General features: G+C 37.6%; 1 protein-coding gene across 4 annotated transcripts in view; it reads left to right on the top strand.

Annotated features, from left to right (window-relative positions):
• Positions 1 to 20,221, top strand: part of SGCD (sarcoglycan delta) — a 1,338,077-nt gene that overhangs the window by 842,721 nt on the left and 475,135 nt on the right. The window contains exon 1 of one of the 4 annotated variants that reach the window (XM_072630835.1): positions 13,681 to 14,011. The exons of the other annotated variants lie outside the window; for them this stretch is intronic. The gene's annotated coding sequence lies outside the window, so the exon portion shown is untranslated. Of the gene's footprint in view, positions 1 to 13,680; positions 14,012 to 20,221 lie in introns of those variants that run through there. 4 annotated transcript variants of the gene reach the window in all.

Below are 20,221 nucleotides of genomic sequence, written 5' to 3' on the forward strand. Positions count from 1 at the left end.
CATGGATCACTTGGAACTCCAGTGAACACTATATATCTCTTCTCAAAATGTTATTGCTGCTGTTGTTTTTATGTGTAAAATAAAAGGTATAGGGTTACCAAGGAAATGAATTATATTGAAATACAGTTATAATATTTAAAATATTTTTTAAATTTATTTTTAAAAAAGAAAAAATAAGTTTACTGATCCCAGGTTAAGAATTTCTGACATAGAGTTTGCTCAGTGTAGAATGTGTCAGTTTCCTGGGCCTGCCACCTGAATGTATCTCTACAAATGGCGATTTTAGTGTATCATTAATTTTAATAGTTTAAAGGTTATTATAGATTGAATGTGTAAAAAATACAAACATCTTTAAGATAAGACATTGGCCAATATTTTCTTCTTTCTTCAAATATCTTATATTCCCTCTGATAACAGGGAAATTTGTGCAGTTGGTAGGAAATCCATAGTCTCTCTTATTTTGTGCAATATCAGACCTAGAACTTGTTGCCCTTAGGTCCCACACCCTCTCCTCCATCATTCTGTTACTTTGTGGGAGCAATATCTTGATTTTTATCACCTTGGGAAAATAATATACCATAATATATATAATATACTATAATCTATAATAATACCATAATATATGTGGCAGGATGCTTCATTGGAGAGATCTGGATCATGAAATATGATGCAGTGAAGGGGAAAGTTGCTTTAAGTCTCTTGGCTTTAGTTTCCCCATCTGTTAAAAAAAATGAGGTTTGGTTAAATGTTACAAGGAAGACTAGCACTTCTGGTGTGAGGGCTTGCTGGCTGACAGACTAAGGCAAGTCAAGTGTAACTGAGAGGCCCCCATACCATTGGTGAGTTAGGGATGTCTGCCTCAAGAATATGAAAACTTTTCCCCCAGTGGAATGGGTAGATGAGAACAATTTGCTCCAGTCGCCATGGAATAGGCTGAAGCAGGCACCGTGGAAGCTTAGAGTTTGATCAGATTTCAGAGACCAAAGTCAATCATTTCATCTCCAATTGTCTTGACTCTTGCCTTGCTGCTGGACTTCAACGACTCTGAAAGACAGAGTGGATGATTTTGTGCAACTCTGCCTCACTGAAATCCAGTTCACTTTCAAGTCAAGACATCACCTTCCTAATGTCATTGGTCTTTTTCAAAAATGAAGGACAAATTACAGCAATATGATGATCACTTATTGGCTCTGAAGTCTGAGGACCTGAGTTTCAGTCCCAATGCTGACACTGACTACCTGTGTGACCTTGGGCAAATTATTTAAACTCTTTGTGCCTCAGTTTCTTCATCTGTTGATGTTGAGCTAGATGGCTTCTGAGGTCCTTTTGGCCCCTTTCATCTCTCAACCTCTATTTCTGGATGGCTCTTCTCTCTCACTAATTCACTCTGCTCTTCCACAAATTGTTGTTCACCTAATTGCTTACCTACGAATCCCTTTCCAAGAATCTTATAATGCCATAATATCTGTCATTCTCTGTGTTGTCTTATTGGGAGCATAGCTTCTATTAGGAGTTTTCCCTCTGGCCATTCTTGCTGCTGTAAATAAATGTGTACTTCCACCAGTGGGAGAGATAGGGTTTCAAAATCCGATCCTGGCTAGGGACAGTGCACACTTTAGTGACAATAGGCAGAATAAGCCTGAAGACTTCAGCTTCTGGTTAAAATCATCTCTTTGTTCTGACAGCTAAATATTGAAATAATTAGCAAAAGAACCGCCCCCCCCCCAAAAAAATAACCTTTTCAGTCAAAGTAAAACCTACAAAGGGAACTCTTTCATTGAAATGGAGCTTTTAATGCATCACAATGTCGCATTTCCATAGATGTCATTACTTCCTTTTTTTCTTTTTTTCTCCTTCAAGCTTAACTTGGTCTCAAAGGCCTCAGGCAGCTTCCTTTATGCTCCACTCCCCTCTGCCTGCTCCCCTCTGAGCAGTGCTTGTAGAAGTTCTGCAGTCACAACAGAGGTTTCCGTGCCTCCATTTTTTTTCCTTTCCTGAAAGCAGGATAGAGCTAGAGGGCAGCCCCCTTTAAATACATTGAACAAACAATGACTAGATATTGATCCCCAGGACTTCAGGTTTCAGTGCTGCCAAGCCTTTAGCTTTGTCTGCATAACAGGAGTGAGGTTTGCTTAAAAGTTTCAAAACCAAACTCACAACAGAGCCAAAGAAGGAAACAGAATTTTGATTTGTTTCACTGTACCTGCTTTTGCTGGTCTCCCCTCTCCAACCCCTTACCCCCTTCAGTAGAATCTTGCTCCAGCCTATTCTTTTGAGCTTGTAAGTCAAGTGGAATCTCTTGGGAACTGTTTAGTATTTTCAGCATGCATAATTGGGATACAGCAATGAGAAAGATTCTAACTGGTTCTGTCCCAAGGACCAGTGAGTAAATCTAACTACAAATGATCATTTTGCTGGAACAAATAAACAGCTATCTTTCTAATGTGCTACCAATCTCTGATAAGAAGAGCAGTCATCAATTAAAGAAGTCATTCTAGTCTGAGAGAAAACACATTAGGTAAGGGATAATCAAACCATTTGTAGGGCATTCAGTGACATTGGCCAATTGACAGACATTAGCCATTGCATTACTGTGTGAGTCAGAAAGCAATGGATTGAAAAAAAATAACGATGTTTTGTGTATTGTACCTAACATACCTATTGAACATCTTGAACTGGATGTTCTGGAGGCATCTCAGATCCAGAACCTTATTATTTGTATCCCTGGAGCCACCCTTCTTCTGCCATTCTCTATTATTGTCCAGGGTATCATCATAGTCCTACCAATCATTTAAGGTAACAACCTCTGTGTCATTCTTCTTTCTTTTCACATCCAATCAGTTGTCAAATCTCTATATCTTAGATGGATTTCTGCTCCCTAATAGCATCTTATATTCAAATGCCCTTTCTAATTCTTCTACGTTTCCATTACAAAGTTTCTCCAACTTGAGTATAACTCTATAGTCTTAAAAAGTTCTATTGAGAGACTTTAGGTTTACTTTTAGCTAACTTTAATTATGGCTTGGGCAAAATTTGCAGTAAATTTTAACTGATTTGGCCTAATCTTACCTAATACTGTTGAAAAACCACTTGAGTCTTCATTGCCAAAGGAAAGATTCTTTCAAGTACTATTGGCCTGTACAATTGGTTGGCATTGGAAGTATAACCAGAAAAGATAACAGATGCATGGTTTGGATAAATGAAAATAATATTTTCTTTTATCTATAAAGGATTAAGTCAAACACAAGTTCAGTTTCCCTCTACTAATTGCCCTTGAATCTGCAAGTTAAACTCACTTTAATTCTAGTGAGAGTGTGCATAAAATTGAGGACAACATACAGCTCCTTGATTTCTTTCTATTAAATATTTAGGTGTCTGCTCCAATTTGGTATTTTCATCCTTCCTAGAAACAGTGGATCATCATCTCCCTCCCCTTTCCAACTCTTCAAAATGTACAGTCCCATAAATACTCAATAGATGCTAAGAGGTCCCTGGTTTCTCCTAATTAAAAAGAATGAGGAAATATGTGGGAGGAGACACAAGTGATTTTCAGTCAATTATGTAAAATTAATGAAACAAGCAGTAGTGTCAATAGAGAGGAAGGTCACTGTCTTGGTTAAGAGTTTCTTCTTACTGGATTTTCACAATGAATAGAACCTGTATTTCTAAGTGTTAATTAAAATGTCACCAAAAAAGTTTTCTTCCTCCTAAAGCTTGGTTCACAAAGTCTAAATTAAGGAATAACAGGTTCAGGGACAGAAGTACTGATAGTTAATAATCACCTTGGGATCAGAAAGAATAAATGACTGAGAGTGCGGTTAAATGGGGGAAAGAAAAAAAGATGTAAGCTAACAGTTTTCAAAAGAATGAAAACTCCACTAGCATGTGAGAAAATGTATTTACATATGTATGTTTTCTTACCTGCTATGATATACAATCTTTATAAGCTTGGATTTCTTTTCTTCTTTTTGTTTTAATTTGTATCTCTGATCACTGTGTCTGGTATATAGTAGGCACTTGATAAAAATGTCCTGATTTTTTTTTAATAAGGGGAATATAAATTAGAACAACTCATATACAGTATTTTTATCTCAGACCTGGTAAGCACATTGGAAAAGGTGATAAAAGATTGAAATGGTTTATGTTGGAGTAGCTATTTATACACTGATGTGTATTGAGTGAGGTATGAAATAGTACAAACTTTCTGGAAAACAATTTGGGATTACATAAAGAAAAAAGTGACTAAATGGTTCATAATCTTTCATTCAGTGATCCTACCACTTGGTGTATATCACAAGGATGTCAAAGACAGAAAGGTCTCTTATAATCCAAAATATTCTTAGTAGCACTATTTGTGGTATAGAAAGACCTCGGTAATGAAATGGGGATTCAGTGATTGGAGAATTGCTAAGCATGTTTTAATATTTAGATGTAATAGAATATTCCGTTATTGCAAACAAATATGAGGAATTCAGAGAAACATGGGAAGATCTGTATGAACTGAAAATGAGTATTAAAAAATATAACTTCACAATTTCTAAAAACTGCTGAGAATTTTATTTAGGATCAAATATAAAATCATTTGTTTGTTAATCAAAAGCTTTCATAACCTGGCTCCCCCTCTTTCCAGTCTTTTTATACCTTCTGGCCTCTACATACTAAGTCATATGGTGAAGCTGAAACATCCTTGCCACTCTTTGAACAAGACACTCATTTTCCAACACTCAGCTTTTCCAAGGACTGTCTGCCGTGTTTGTAATTCTTTCTCCTCATTTCTACTTCCTGGCTTCCTTAGCTTCCTCTAAGGCCCACATGCAATCCCACCTTTTAGAAGAAACCTTTTCCAAACTTCTCTTAATGCTGATGCCTTTTATTTTGTTGATCTCTAATTTGTCGTGTTTACATCTTATTTGTATGTATCTTCCTGCATGTTTTTTTTTTCAAATCCAGCCTTGGATACTTCCTAGTTATAAGGTTGTGCTGTTTGACATTTTTATCACTGTCTTGGATAAAGGAATAGGCTACATTTCTTCAGATGTGAGGATATTTCAGAGCTGATATTCCTAGCAGAGTAGTAGATGATAATATTCAAAAATATTTAGATGAGCTCAAGCACTAGATTATGCATCGATTAAGATGAATTTCAATGAGCATAAATGTATAAGTTCTTTCTAATTCAAAAACTCTGTGATTCTGTGAGGAAATTATTTATAAATGAGTTAATAAAACATACTACCTCTCATGCAAGCATTTCAATTCCATTCAACAAAATTTGATAAAAGCCTATTATGCACAATGCAGAGCACTAAGTATTGGAGACACAAAGAAAGGCAAAACATGATACTGTTCCAGAATACTCAAGCCATTTATGATCTGGTGGATCCGACAGTAACAGCTAGCATTTCTATAGCACTTGAAGGATCACAAAGCACTTTATACATGTTATCTCATTTTATCCTCACAACAACAAATTATGTACTGTTATTATTCACATCTTTAGTGACAGGGAAATTGACTCTGAGAGAGGTTAAGTGACATGCCCAGGGTCACAGAGTTTGTGTCTGAGGAGGGATTTCAATGCAAGTCTTCCTGATTTTAAGTCCAGTGCTTTATATAGTATATCACCTAGATGCCTCAATATGAAGCTAAACAAAATTTTAATGTAAAAAGTTGAATATCATAGAGGAAAAGGAGAGGTCTGCAGAAGTTACTCTGGGGAATGGAAAGAGAGAGCAAGCAAACATTTTTTAAATGGGGGTGATTATAGAAGACTTTTTAGAGTAAACTGCTTGAATTCATCTTTGCAAGTAAAGAAGGATATCAGCAAAGAGAAAGAATGGATTCCAGCCATGAGAACTGGTCTACATAAATCCATGGGGCCTGGAGAGGACAAAACAAGATCAAGAAACAGCTGCTTTGGCTGAGACATAAAGTATGTGAAGGGGGAGCATTGTGACATGCAAGAAGTTTCAGGCAAGAAACAGACAAATTCCAGGACATAGTTGAATATAGAATAATAAGCACGTTGCTACAATCGGTCCCCTGAAAGCTAATTCAGCTCAGTTAGAATCCTTAAGTCCATGGAAATTAGAGTAAACAGACAGGAGCTGTCTCTCTAAGAGAATAGTGTGTTGCTCCTGGGCTCCCCTGCTTTGAATGTATAGCTGCTTCTTACTGGCATGGCATGGCATGGGTCAAAGATGTAGTAAAGACTTGGAATGCTATAAATCACAACTCTGAATAATGCACATCTCCTTGTACTTTCTCAAAAGAAACAATGTAATAGAGGTAATAGCATAGTCCTAAGGTTTAATTCCTAGTTTAGACACCTAACTAGTTGTCTGAATGTAGACCAGTCTCTCTTAACTTCTCATAACTTCATTTTCCTCATCTGTAAGGTACAAGATAATAACGCCTACCTTGAAAGGTTTGTAAGTTGTGAAAGTTAGACAGTACTATGGCAGGTCATTGACAATAGAGTGTAGGAGATGCTAGTGACTATGGCTCCCAAAGAGTGGAAGAATTTTCATTCTCAGCTCAAGACTTGATATGTTGTTGGCCTTGAGTAGCTCTCTAGAACCAAATTACTTCTTTTTGAATTGTGGGAATGTTTCAGATTATAAACCTGTCCCTGTTAGCACTGAGAAACAATGGGGATTGTACTGATGATAATTATGTCGATAAAACTCCAGTGTCTGTGACTTTACTGCATATTGAGATCTGAGATCACAGAGCTCTGTGACTACCTTAAAAAAAAAAAGAGTACGTGTTTTTATGATGAAATACTGATAGATAACATCACTGAAGACCTATGTCAATAGGAGAGAATGAAATTGCTCAGTTCAGGTTCCTTTTAGTTCTTGGAAACAATGAGTGGGGATCCCCCCATGATCTCCCTAGTTCATAACAATGTGTTTTATGCCTTCGGTAGTCCTGTCAAAACGCGCGTGCGTGCGCGCACGCATGCACACACACACACACACACACACACACACACACACCATTCACTGAAATGCATATCCATGCCATTGATTCGATGAGAAAGGTTCAACCTGGAAAGAGTCACTTCATTTTCTTAAATGGCTAATAAATGCTTGTTGATTGATTTTACAGATGAAAAAAAATGAGTTCCAGAAAAGTTAAGTGACTTGCACAAAGTCATACAGATAGGTGTGATTCAAATCTAGTTTCTCGGACTCCAAATCCAGTAAATTTTTACGTCATCATGCTGTCTCCCCAATGAGACGAGAGTTTAATCCAGCTGATAGGTTCCTTATTTCTTACAACAGTTTGTCCTCTGAATCTCCCTGCCCTGCAGCAGAGGTGTGACTGTCTATCTTTTGGCAGCATCTCACACAGACTGTTCAGAGCCAGACAGTTTTCCTGTCTAGTGTACTGAGATGTGAATCTTCAGATTTGAAAGAAGAGCCTAAAGAACCATGTGGACTAGCTAACTTAATACTGGACCTCTGGGGCTATGATGGGGCACCTTTAATATAAATGCAAGTAAACTTTGGCCTAAAAATCATCATGGTTATGATTTGCCAAAAGAAATATGTCAAATGTACATATACAAAAGTTAGGAGAATATTTCTCGTGTTAGACCAATATCCAGAGACTTTCTATTTCCCATGGTCCTACATTCCTGGTAATTTTATTCTTTGTTTGTTTGTTTCTTTGTTTGTTTTTTATAGGCAATAGGGTTATGTGACTTGCCCAGGGTCACACAGCTAGTAACTTTATGCTTTTAAGAGAAGGAATCCTTGATTTTATGTAGCCTTCCTGCCTCTGTTTTTTTATTTTTTAACCTAGCTTTAGGGTCTCTGAAATCCAACAATTCCAGTTTGCCTCCAGCACAGTTCTACTCCCTGCTCATGCTCCCCCTCACAAAAAAAATCACTTTAAATAGAGGCTGTATAAAAGCAGCTGATAGAATGTAGAGCTTGGTGTCATGATAGCCTGGTTTTAAAATCCACCTTTGACACTTACTAGTTTTGTAATCCTGACAAGTCACTTAACCTCTACAAGCTTTGGGCAAACCCTTATAATTTAGTGAACCATAAAGGAGTTGTGATCTGAATATGGAGCTCCACACTGGGGATTCTCTGTCCTGATGAAATCACAGATCTTTTTCTATATTTGCCTGCTACTTGAAGTAGTGATGTCATGGGTAGGTTCAAAACTGGGTCATATTGTGACATCTTTAATGTAAAAAATTTAAACTTGGCCTTCTGAGTATTCTATTTAGAAGGATAAAAGGAATTGTGCTATCATCCATCAGCATTAATTACAGTAAGATATAGAATATGGAATAAAATAAAGTTTTGTAGGAATACATCATGTATTACACTGAGATAAAAACAGTAAACTCTTACTGTAATGGTCAAGAAATTTGTTTTGTTCTTCTAGCCATTTCCATACTCTCCAACTCAATTCTATATTCAATTATTAAAAGCATCTTGATACACGGACCAAGATCTTCTGATTATCAGCATCAGGAAAGACATGAAAGAGGTAGACACGCTCAGTCACTGCTGGGAAGGATGTTTTCTGCAAAGTTCAAATGAATGAGAGATTCTGTGTGCTCTGCTTGTATCTAGTTCTTGATAGCTACAGAGGCTCCTTGATGATATCCATGGTTACTAAAAAATCATCTTAGTAATTCATATGAGAGAAAACAGCACGTGGATTAAGAATACAAACTGCATGAATTGGAGCAAGCAGTTGGACATGTAGACTAGTAAGTTGATGCATTAGTACGTGTTTTGGCCAGGCATTGATTATGCAAAATGATGTGGACCCACAACTAAAGAGGAGACTAATAATTAGCATTTGTATAGAGTATTAAGTATATTAAGTATAAATTTTGTCTCAGTTTATCCTCTTAACAATTCAGGGAGTGAGATACTATTATCACCATTTTACAGATGACAAATGGAGGCAGTGAGAAGTCATACAGCTAATAATTTCATGAGGCAGGATTTGAAATCAGGTCTCCCTTGCTCCAGGTCCAGTGATTAATTTGTTGTACCACTGGATGGAGGGAACAGAGAAGCTTTTGTAAATTTTTTTATAATAGAATGTACTTTACAGTTGTAAAATTGATTACATGATGGAAAAGATATAAGATTCTTCTTGTGCTTTATTTTTTGGAGTTCAAGAAAGTATTTGGATTCCATGGAACAAAATTCAGAGCAACAGAGTTTCTCATGCACATATTAAAATTATGCAAGTTTCCTTGATAAATTCAACCTTTGAGATATCTAGTCAATGGCTGGTTACTGACGCAAAGTGAGGAATAGAAAAAAGGCCATATGCATGCTTTCCAAAGTTGTTCCTCACTGCTTTTACAGGGTTATCATCTGCAAGGTCTAAACAGAATAGGGATTCCCTCTATAGGCTGGTATCCTCTGTTGTTCCCTTATGCAGATTGCATCATACTCATTACACTGAGCTTTAGAACATTATAGAGACTCTTCTGGGAAATCTGTGATGCAGCAAATCAGGCCAGAAGTCTACACAGGAAATATTTAATGGAAGAAGACTTCCATGGAATGCAATCGTATGTCTTACTCCTTGAGTTGATACAGCAATCCAGATATCTGGGACGGGCTGTACAGATGGGCAGAGAAGAATGAAGCAGAAATAAGAAAGGAGGTTGGGTTGCATTTTGAAAAATAGACTATGGTTTCAATGACTTTTAACCACTTCCCAGTGTCAAAGACTAACTTGAAAAGAAATCTAAATACAAATATGCTTCTAGTAGGGCTATGTAATTGCCACATTTGGAATACTACAAGTTTCACAGTATTAAAGTTGAGAGTGACCCAGAGGTTAATGGAGATATTCATGCTGGGTGCAAAATGAAGCATCTTTCCAATGATAATGTGAGAAGAGGTGTAAGGGATTGCACTGAATAAATGTTGAATCAGAAAAGGATGTACCAAAAACAAAGGAAAACAAATGAACCATTTGAGAGTAGCACCAATTATTACATTGTATAAGAAGACATAGAGGAAAGTCTTCCCATATGTTTAATAGATCCTCTTTGAAAGAAGTATAAAAAACACTGGGCATTAATTGGAGAAGATATGTATGGGTAGCCTCTTTCAAGGGAAAATTGACCTTCAGTTGTTGAGATTCCAAATTCACTGAATTTTCTCTTTTTGGATCTACATGGTTTACATAACACAGAATGCTGTGATTTCAAATGGATCAAAATTGCAGGTGACCCAAAAGGGAATATACAGACTTACGGTAGATGTAAAGATTACTAATAAGGACTTGTGCATAAGAAGTAGCATGAAAGATGGGGGAGAGTGTTCCAGGGGATGGCATGGAGATAGAGAAGGACTAAATGAACTTAGAAATGGTAAGCTGTCCAATTTGACTGGAATGTAAAGTTTATAAAAGAAGTAATGTGAGATAGGAGTGGAAATCAATCAATTAACAATTATTTCATCAGGGCCTTCCCAGGGGATTGGTTTGCTAATCTCTAACAAATTAATTCATTCTCTAAGGTTGTTAATGGCTCAAAATGCCTTAATATCTTCCCTTCCCAAGGTATTTATCTGTGAAAAAAAATTATTTCTGGAGAAGAAATGGTTTAACTGGAATGAATCACAAATTTTGAGATTTCTTTTGGTCCCTTCATTTTTTTAAAATAATTTTTTATACCCTTGGTGTTTTCTGCCATAGACATTTCTTGATACTTCCTTCACACTTTCCCCAATTCAAAGACAATTTTTTTAACAAAAATCAACCAACACAGAACCATGCTTGATAGTGTTTGCAATCTTTTATACCTACTTGGTGTCTCCTACCCCTTTATGGAGGAAGAGTGGTATGTTTCATCAATGTATGCTCTGAAACCAATGTTGGGCACTTCCTTTTATATGAGTTCAGGTATTTTAATGTGTTTTTATTTACATTATTATGGTCATTTGCTTCCTGTTTTGGTTTTTTCTTTGCTTTGCATCAGCTCACGTTTTCAAATTTTTTTTGTTTATTCTTTATTTTGTTTTTCTATATTCCCTAGTGGTATGGGTTTCAGGTCTGCCCAGGTTAGATAATGTGTTCTTTTTGCAGCATTGTGGTGACTACATCCTCTGCCTACACATTAGATCAGTTCCAAGGATCTCTCTCCCAAATAAGAATATAAACGCAGGAAGGAAAAAAAAAAGTCTTACCTCTTTGTGAAGACAAACAAGGACCTTGTATTTTCTATCTCCTAACAAGAGTGACTCCATCTTGGAACCTGCCTCTATTTCCAAAAAGTCATATTCACCCCTTCTTCCTCCCACTGTCTGTGTTTTTTCCTTTTTCTATTTTGCTTGCTATGCTAGCGGAGACAGGGGGGAGTAAAATTTGTCTTGCCCTGCTTTCCCCTTTCTTTTCCCCTTTTCCTTTTTCTCTATTTGATTTCTACCCCAGATATTTTGAGCTGTGGTCATTTTATCATATCATCTTTCATTTTTCTTCTCTTCTATTCTCATGCCTACCTCCACTCCTTAGAGCAGAACTGAATAAACGCTGTAAGTATGGGATTGATAAACTATTAACTTCCTGACATCTCCATAATCTGTGATAAAACCTTAGTAAAAAGATAGGACCAGCTTAGATGTGACTCCCCTAGTTTCTAGTGAGTCTTGAATTTGAATCTCATTTCTGTTCTTAAGTCCCCATTTTACCTTGGGTAAATCATGTAATATCTCTAAGCCTTCATTTTCTCATCTGTAAAGCAGGAGGGTTGGAATAGAAAACCTCTAAGGTCTTTCTAGTTCTAAATTCCATGTTTCTCTGATCCTAGAATTTGGAGAAGCTTTCTTGCCTCAGCAAAATTTCCTTAGAGTCTTTTTTAAAGGTTTTTAAAATGCAAAGCTTCAGTTGTTTCCTGATATGTGAGCTGTATTTGCTAACTCTTTTCTAATTTGAGTGGTCATTTCAAGCTCCTTGTCTGGTTACAGTGAAAGAAGTCAATTCTCTTTTAGTGACAGCACTATTTTGTCCAACCCATCGTAAATGACTGCAAATCCAATTTTCTAATCTACTTTCCTGTGAGTTAAATCTTCAGAGAAAAATATTGACCCTTACATTTGGGGAAGAAAGAAAAAGTCGTTCAAGGTTGCTTTCTTTCCCGAGTGACATTAGGAGGAATTAGAGAAATAGTTACCTCTGCTCTCTGCTGGTGTCAAAGGTCATGGTGATGTCATTTTCAGTGTCTTGGTAACCTGAGCTTTTTGTCAAGACCAACTGAACAGCCTCTTTCAAGGTCTGTAGATGTAGGAGTAAATTCTTGCTTTTATACAAGCTTTGAAGAGCACATTACAGAAAAAGGAGTTGATTTTTGTTCTATAAAATGGTCCTGGAATAGAGAAAAGGGATTGAATCTTGGCTCCTTAGATACACACACACACACACACACACACACACACACACACACACACGCACGCACATATCCCTCTTCCTCTCAAGCCTGGGAACTTAATCCTGCCTCTTTACCAAAACTCCCAATGCAATCAGCTCTGAGGCTAACACCCCAACTCACAGCCAATCATTTAGAACATTCCCTCCAGAGCACACATCTGTTTAAAGCTCAGCAAGGCCAATTATTTGGAGTAAGCTGGTAATAGGGTGTGATTTTTTTGGAGGAAAATTTTTAGTATCCCCCAAATAATAACAACTGTTTCTCTTTAAATTGTCTCTTTTCCCTTATTGTTACCTTGACAACTCTGCTTCAGCTTTTAGGGGAGAGTTGATTGTGAGAGAAAAGGGGGAACATCTTTCTTGCTCTTTAGCTTTAACATAGACTTTAATTTTAAAAGTAAATTTATACAAACATACTCAAACATATATATGGAGATATATGCATATATATGCATATATAATTACATATGGTATGTCAGTTACAGACCATGAACATAGTGCATGCACACAGAAATCTGACGTACTATCATTTGAGGAAATAATCACACATGTAAAGAATTCTGCCCATTCTGATAAAAGATATATACTTTCCTGCCTCCTTCTTTCATAACTCAGGGAAAAACAATATTGACATGGTGATGTGTAAAATGTTACATTTTTTAGAGCAAATTCCACTCCAGAGTAGGGAGGAGGGAAAGTGCTTGAAAAATAATTGCATTATTTTTAGTTTCAGCAGCCATAGTAGCGTGTGTCAAGATTAGGGTATGGCTGTGATGTGCTGAACTAAGTCTAGAAATGCTAAAAATATTGTTTCCCTTCCAGCAATTGAAATTTTAAGCAAAGAAAGACCCAGGCAAAGGCAGGTAGGGGGATCAAATTAGAATTCTTATCTCTCCACTGTAATAGGCTGTTATTTTATACATATATATATATATATATATATATATATAAAGGCGGGTAAGAGCTAAGTACTAACCTGGGTTAGCCTAAGACTGGCTATTGGGGGAGGGGTGTTAAAAAGGGGCAGTGTTGAGTCAAAAAGAGAGGTATTATCTCTGGCATCTAGCACCACAAAGAAGAGTCTGTGTGTGTAGAATTGTTGAAAAATCAGAATTGGTTATAGAAATGGTTTACTTTATAGTTGTGAGCGTGAGGCACGCAGACGCCATAGGCGCTGTTGCAGGGAGGTGGGGGGAGAGCTTTGTCTGTGCATGACACATGTGTTTTCCATTGATATCTGGAGGCAGACCAGTAGCTGTAACTTGGCCTGACAAAGCCTTATTGAAGTACAGACAGAGTGTGGTTTCAAAGCAGTCAGAAAAAAGAACGGGAATGCTGTTCAGGAAATTCTTCAGGCATGGGCAGGGACTTGGCTACAATTCTGCTTTTGGAAAATTTGACCAGGGCAAGCTTCTGAACACGGGCTGGGCCTAGCCACACTCTGCAGGCAGTGCTTGCCTCTCCCGTGGAACTCCTCAGCGTACCCTAGAATTGGGCTCCCTTTTCATCTGCTTGCTTCTGAGAGAGGGAGACAGAGAGACAGAGAGAGAGACAGAAAGAAAAAGAGAGGGAGACAGACAGAGAGGTAGGATCCTATTCAGTTCCTTGCGTTCTGTGTCTCTTTTTACAACTGATCTGAAATCTGTTTGTAGTTTTTGAAAGTTCCTTTTTCTATTATTAAAGAAGTTGGGAATGTTATTGGTTATACATTTGGTGTGCATCCCCATTCCCCACTCCCAGCAGTTTTCTGCTGAAGTGGACTCTTTCCTCTAGTGATGGGGTAGGGGGAGATGTGAGACGGGGAGAGTGGATGGAACCCATCTCCTACCAACCGGCTCCCATGCTCCCCACCTTTTTTTTTTCCTCCTTTCTGCAGAGTGTGAATGGGTTATTGCCAGCAAGGGCCATTTTAAATGAAACTGACCATGATGCTATGCTTCCAAAAAGTTCTGATGATAGGTTTTTTTTTTATAATATGAACCTCATTTCAGAAGAAAAGAATGAAGGAAGTTGATGATTCTATCTGTTCTTTCTGAATGTAATACTTGATATACATAAGGAAGTCATATTCTATTAGAAGAGAGGATTTTGGTTGCTGTTAGAGATGCTTTTGATACATTGACTTAGGAATATCTTAGATTCACATTTTGCAATTCAGGAAATCATTCAGTTTCTGTAATTCATTTCAGTTTCCTTCCTGACAAGGCAGCCTGCGGTTTTAAACTCCTTTAAAGTATTTTGTGCATTGTACAAAAAGCTAAGTGGATGTCATATTCAAATTCACAGGTTTCAGGGTCACTCTGATAGTAAATAACAGAGATGGAATTTGAACCCAGCCCTTCCGATTCTAGTTGCTAAAAGATGGGGGTGGAGGATGGGAAAGGGTTAAATTTTCATTTTCTTTCATTTTAGTCTGTATTTGTCTTCTGTATTCTCTTCATTTTTTAAAAAAAGCTTGTTAAAGCTTTTCCAGTCTCAATGTTGCAATTTATGTGGGGCTTTTCCCCACTTTTTTCTTCCATATCACAAACTCCTTTCTCTATCCTAGGAGCATTCTGGCTCAACATTGAGATTACAACTTATTGGTGAGGATTTCAATTGGGGTCACACATTTAAAAGTAAGGGCAATTGAGGTATGATGATGATAATGTATTTTCATAGTGCTTCTGTTTTTTTTGAAAAGTACATTTCACATATGATATAACCATCTGTATCCTAGTAAATAAGGGTCTTAGAGTGTTGCCTGAGATTCAGAAAGCTTGAGTAATTCATCCTTGGCCAAACAGCAAGGAAAAGCAAAAGCTGGATATGAACCTGTCTTCTAGACTCCAAGTATAACATGGCATTTATGAGGCCATTATGTCTCTTAATAACTCTTTAATTGGATACAGTTCTTCCTCTTCCTCCTCTTCCTTTTCTTCTTCCTCCTCCTCCTCCTCCTTCTCTTTCTTCTCCTCCTTCTCCTCCTCCTCCTCTTCATCCTCTTCCTCCTCCTCCTTCTTCTCTTCTTTTTCTTCTCTTATTCCTTACTACAGATAAGGAAACTAAGTTTAAAGAAAATTAAGTGACTTTCATAAGGTTTGCTAGTGCTGGGTCTAGACCACACTGCAACAATCATGAAGACCTACAGTGACAACCAATGAAATTTCTCAAAAGGGACTTTAGCCAAGATCTTATGTGTAAATGAGCTTTGGTTGGTTAGTTTATATGTATGGGGAAGGGGAAGGAAGTAAATGTTTACATAGTGTCTACTACATTCTAGGCACTGAGCTAAGTGCCTTTAAAAAAATTAGTCAATTTGATCTTCCCAACAACTCTGCAAGATAGATACTCATCCCCATTTTTATAGTTGAGAAAATTGAAGAAAACAGAGGTCAATAACTTGTCTAATGTCACGTAGATTTGAGGCCATACATGAACTCAGGTCTTCCTGACTCCAGGTCTGGTGCTCTATCCGTTATAACTTCAGTGGCCTTGTACAATGTCTAACAAATCTCATAGAAAATGGAGAAAAGACCTAGAAATTGGAGTTTTGTTGTGTAGCACAGAGGGCTAAGCTGAGATCTCTAAGCAAGTTCATAAGATCAAAGAATCCTAGATGTAGAGGGGAAAGGTACTTTATAGTACCTCAGAGGTTGTCTAGTCCAGTCTCCTTATTTTAATATGAGAGTTGCTGATGTTAGTATAGAAACTATTCTAAAAACAAAGATGATAGATGAATCAGAGGTGATGACTTGGCATTTGGTTTTCACTAGACTCTGTATCATCTGGGATGATAAGAAACGGATTTCTCACAAGTGGAGATAGACTTTGCAGAGGTGTCTAGAGGTACCTCATTAACAGTAGAAATGACTTTTCAGGCCTGGACATTTCATCCCTCTTGCTGCTAGGATCCTGAAACAATACATCTCACCAAATTTTTAGTACAAAATTGAGGCATTCTTGGCAGAGTCTGCAGAGAATTGTAAGAAGGTTGTTTTTTTTTTTTTTTCTGATTTGTGTCTAGTAGAGGTTGGGAGACTGATTGGGCTTAGAACAAGGGGGAATGTAATGGTAAGTGGCCATAATAACTCACATAATTGTGATAACAATAATAACAATAACATTTATAAAGTACTTTACAGTTTATAAAACACTTTTCTCACAATAACAAGGTGAGGTGAGTGGTGATACATATTCCCTATGTTCCCTTCCTCTAGAAAGAAAGGAAGGAAGGAAGGAAGGAAGGAAGGAAGGAAGGAAGGAAGGAAGGAAGGAAGGAAGGAAGGAAGGAAGGAAAGGAAGGAAGGAAGGAAGGAAGGAAAGAAGGAAGGAAGGAAGGAAGGAAGGAAGGAAGGAAGAAAAAGAAAGAAGAGAAAGAAAGAAAAAAAGAAGAGAAAGAAAGAAAGAAAAAAATAAGAGAAAGAAAGAAAGAAAGAAGAGAGAGACAGCAGTACAGTAATCCTTGTGGGGGATTGAGAGGCCTGGTCCTAGTTACAGGAATTCCTTAATTGCACAGACTTAAACAGTAAGGAGAGTGCCAGGGAGTGAATGATCTGTACCCCTTGATGTCTGTTGCCTATCCAACAGGAATAAACCATGACCTCAGTAGACAAAATTGTGTTTCTCTATTCAGAATATGAGACTACATGGTCAGATTACTATCCCTTCTGGAAGAAATCAGATCTTATATTTGTAGAGCCTAATGCTGCCAAAGTTCTCAGATTTCCTATGGAGGAGGAGCCATGCCCTAGAGACTTTATTTTTAACCCAAGATGCATTTCTAAGGTTTTCCAGCTGTGTGAATGACCATGCCAGGAGGAGTAAAAGGGTGTTCATGAGGCTGTCAGAAGTAGTGCTAATATTTCAAATTCATTACTTTTTAAGGATGCAGGCTGTGAACACTTAGCTTGTGTTTTCAAACATGTGGACATTACTTCCATGGAAACAGATCCCTATCCCTCCACTTTGAACCTATGTAATTCTTACCCATGTATTGCCATGAATCCTCTGTAAAGACATTTTCAGTGTTCTGGGTCCCTCTCTCTAGTTCTTTTACTGACTCTGAAGTGTGAGTGTAACACCTGGTCAGTCCGTCTTGTAATCTACCATTCTTACAACATGATTTCCTTTTCAGTCATGCCTGCGCTCAATTATTTTTAAGCCACTGCTGAAACATCCTTATTGGCAATATGGTACAGCCTGTTTAAACCCACCGCAGAGCTTTCCATTGTTTCTGGATTATTTAAAATTTGGGTTCTTCTGCAAGCATAGGTATTTCAGAACTTGTAGTCACATAGCATCATGGGTATTGGTATAAAAGAATGCTTAATTCCGCCTTTAGAAGGGAAGTACATCTTATACAGAAAAGCAAAGAAATCTTGATAAGAAAGTCTACACCAAGTCCACACTAGAATTTCCTAGACTGAAGAATACCATTGATAGTCATTTTATTCATCATTTAACTCAGTTTCCCTCAGTTTTCTCATCTGTAAAATGAGCTGAAGAAGGAAATTGCAAACTCTCCCAGGAATTTTGCCAAGAAAACTCTAAAATGGGGTCATGGAGAGTCAGATACAAAGTGAAACACCTAAACAACAACACCTCAGTGGAAGGTGAACTTTGGGGGCCAGGGAAAGTGATGTTTAAAATACATTTCATTTTTTTATTAAGAAATATCTATTTTTTCTCCCTCCCACATCTCCCACACTGAGGAGGGAGAGAATAAAAGCAAAACCCCCTTGAACCAAATAACCACACTCCAGCAAAATCAAAGTACATGCTCCTTCCAGGATAAGCTAATTAATTTTAGTCTCATTACCAAGTGGTTAGCTCAAGCCTTGAATATTCATCATCTTCCCTCATCCCTCAGCCTCCTCTTCCCTCTGATTTGATAGCTAGAACATAGTAGAGTGCTAAACTCCTCCCAAAGCCTTCTTTTATAGATGGCAGAATTTTTTGGAATTCCATCACACTCTGTTTTCCATTTGCAGTTGTACTTCCCTTCAATTTCATAGAACAAGATACACCTGCACTTGGTACCTCCTGGTGTCCATTCTAGGGTGGTGTGGGGGGGGGGTGGGGGGTGGGATTCAGGGGCTCCCCAAAGACCAGAGTACAGAATAGGATCATCTGGAATGAATTCACGGACTCAAACATTCTTCAAGTCAAGGGGTCAAAGGTTTATTGTAATGCCAATATAGTGGGCAGAGCTCCTTAGGGAACTTGCATTACTTAAGCAACTTGGCAGGAGTGATGCTAAAGCTTATATAGAAAAAGTAGTGGATTATGCGCCAGATATGCAAATTATGTGATAATTTACAACCTTGGTCACAGGTATTTTTCACTACTAGAAACCCGGGGAAGGGGTTTCTCAGGAGTATATTTTTGGTCTGTTACAAGACAACTTTGAGAGTTGACACATATAGCTTGACCTCTGGATTGAATATGATAACTTTGAGAATCAATACATGATAATTCTGTGATTACAAGACAGTCCTGTTTTTACAAGAGAATTTTTTCAGAGGTCAGCTTGTACTTGTGATAGGGAAAGATTGTTTATTTTACTGGGAGCCCACTCATGAGTAATTGTGGGGAAAAGTAGTTTGTCTTACTGGGGGGGTCCACTCATGAATTATTGATAGGCTTAGTGTCCTTGGGCTGGGGAGAAAACTGTCAGGGATAGTGTTTTGAGGCTAGGGAGAAATGTGAACTTGAAACTGGGGTCCAAGCACAAGCACCCCACCAATTCCAGGTACTCCCTGATATCCACCCCACTTTCCAGATTCCTTTTGTATATTGTCCTCACCTGTTAGATTGTATGTTTCTTGAAGACAGGAACTATCTGTTTCTTATTGGTATCCCCAGAAAGTAGCACAGTGCCTGACTCATAGTAAGTACTTAATAAATGTTTATTGGATTGAACTGAACTGAAAAAATAGTCCCTGCTCTCAAGGAGCTTATAATCTAATGTGCAAGACAACATTAAAACAAACATATGTATACATACATGTGTGTATATATACACACATATAATATATACGCACATACATATATCTGTATATACACATACATACATACATCCTTATATGTATATATATATAGACATAGATACACAAATACATAGACATATATGTAAACAAGGTATATAAAGTGTAAATTGGAAATAATCTGCAGAAATGGACTAACATTAAGGGGTAAAAAAATGCTTCTTGTAGAAGATGGGACTTTAACAGGGAAACTAGGAAGTGGAGATGAGTTGGGAGAGAGTTCTGGCATTGGGGGTTGTCAATAAAAATTCCCAGAGTAGAGAGATGGATTGTCTTGTGCAAGGAACAGTATTGTCCCTGGATTGCAGAGGTATATGTACTGGGGGGAATGGAGAGAGAGAAATTGTAATGTACAAGAAGACTAGAAGGACTTTATGAGAAACACAATTTTATATTTGATCTTGGAGATAATAGGGAGACACTGGAGTTGACTGAATAGTTGGGATGGGGGAGAAGGTTGTAACTTGGTCATTCTTGTTCTTAAGGAAAATAGGTTTGACAGCTGAGTGGAAGATGGATTGGAGTAACAAAAGTCTCAAGGTAAACAGACCAACTAGCAGGATATTGCAATAGGCAAAGTGTAAGTTGATGAAGGCCAAATCAAGGTGGTGGAAACATCAGAGTAGAGGAGGCATATAGGAGAAATGTTACAAAGGTAAGAAATGAAAGGACTGGGCGACAGCTTGTCTGAGGACTGGGTGAGAGAAAATGAGGAGTTGAGAATGACACTGGACTGTGAGGCTAAGTGACTAGAAGAATGGTGATAC

This window comes from Notamacropus eugenii, chromosome 1, assembly GCF_028372415.1.
Source record: "Notamacropus eugenii isolate mMacEug1 chromosome 1, mMacEug1.pri_v2, whole genome shotgun sequence".
NCBI classification, from domain to species: Eukaryota; Metazoa; Chordata; class Mammalia; order Diprotodontia; family Macropodidae; genus Notamacropus; species Notamacropus eugenii.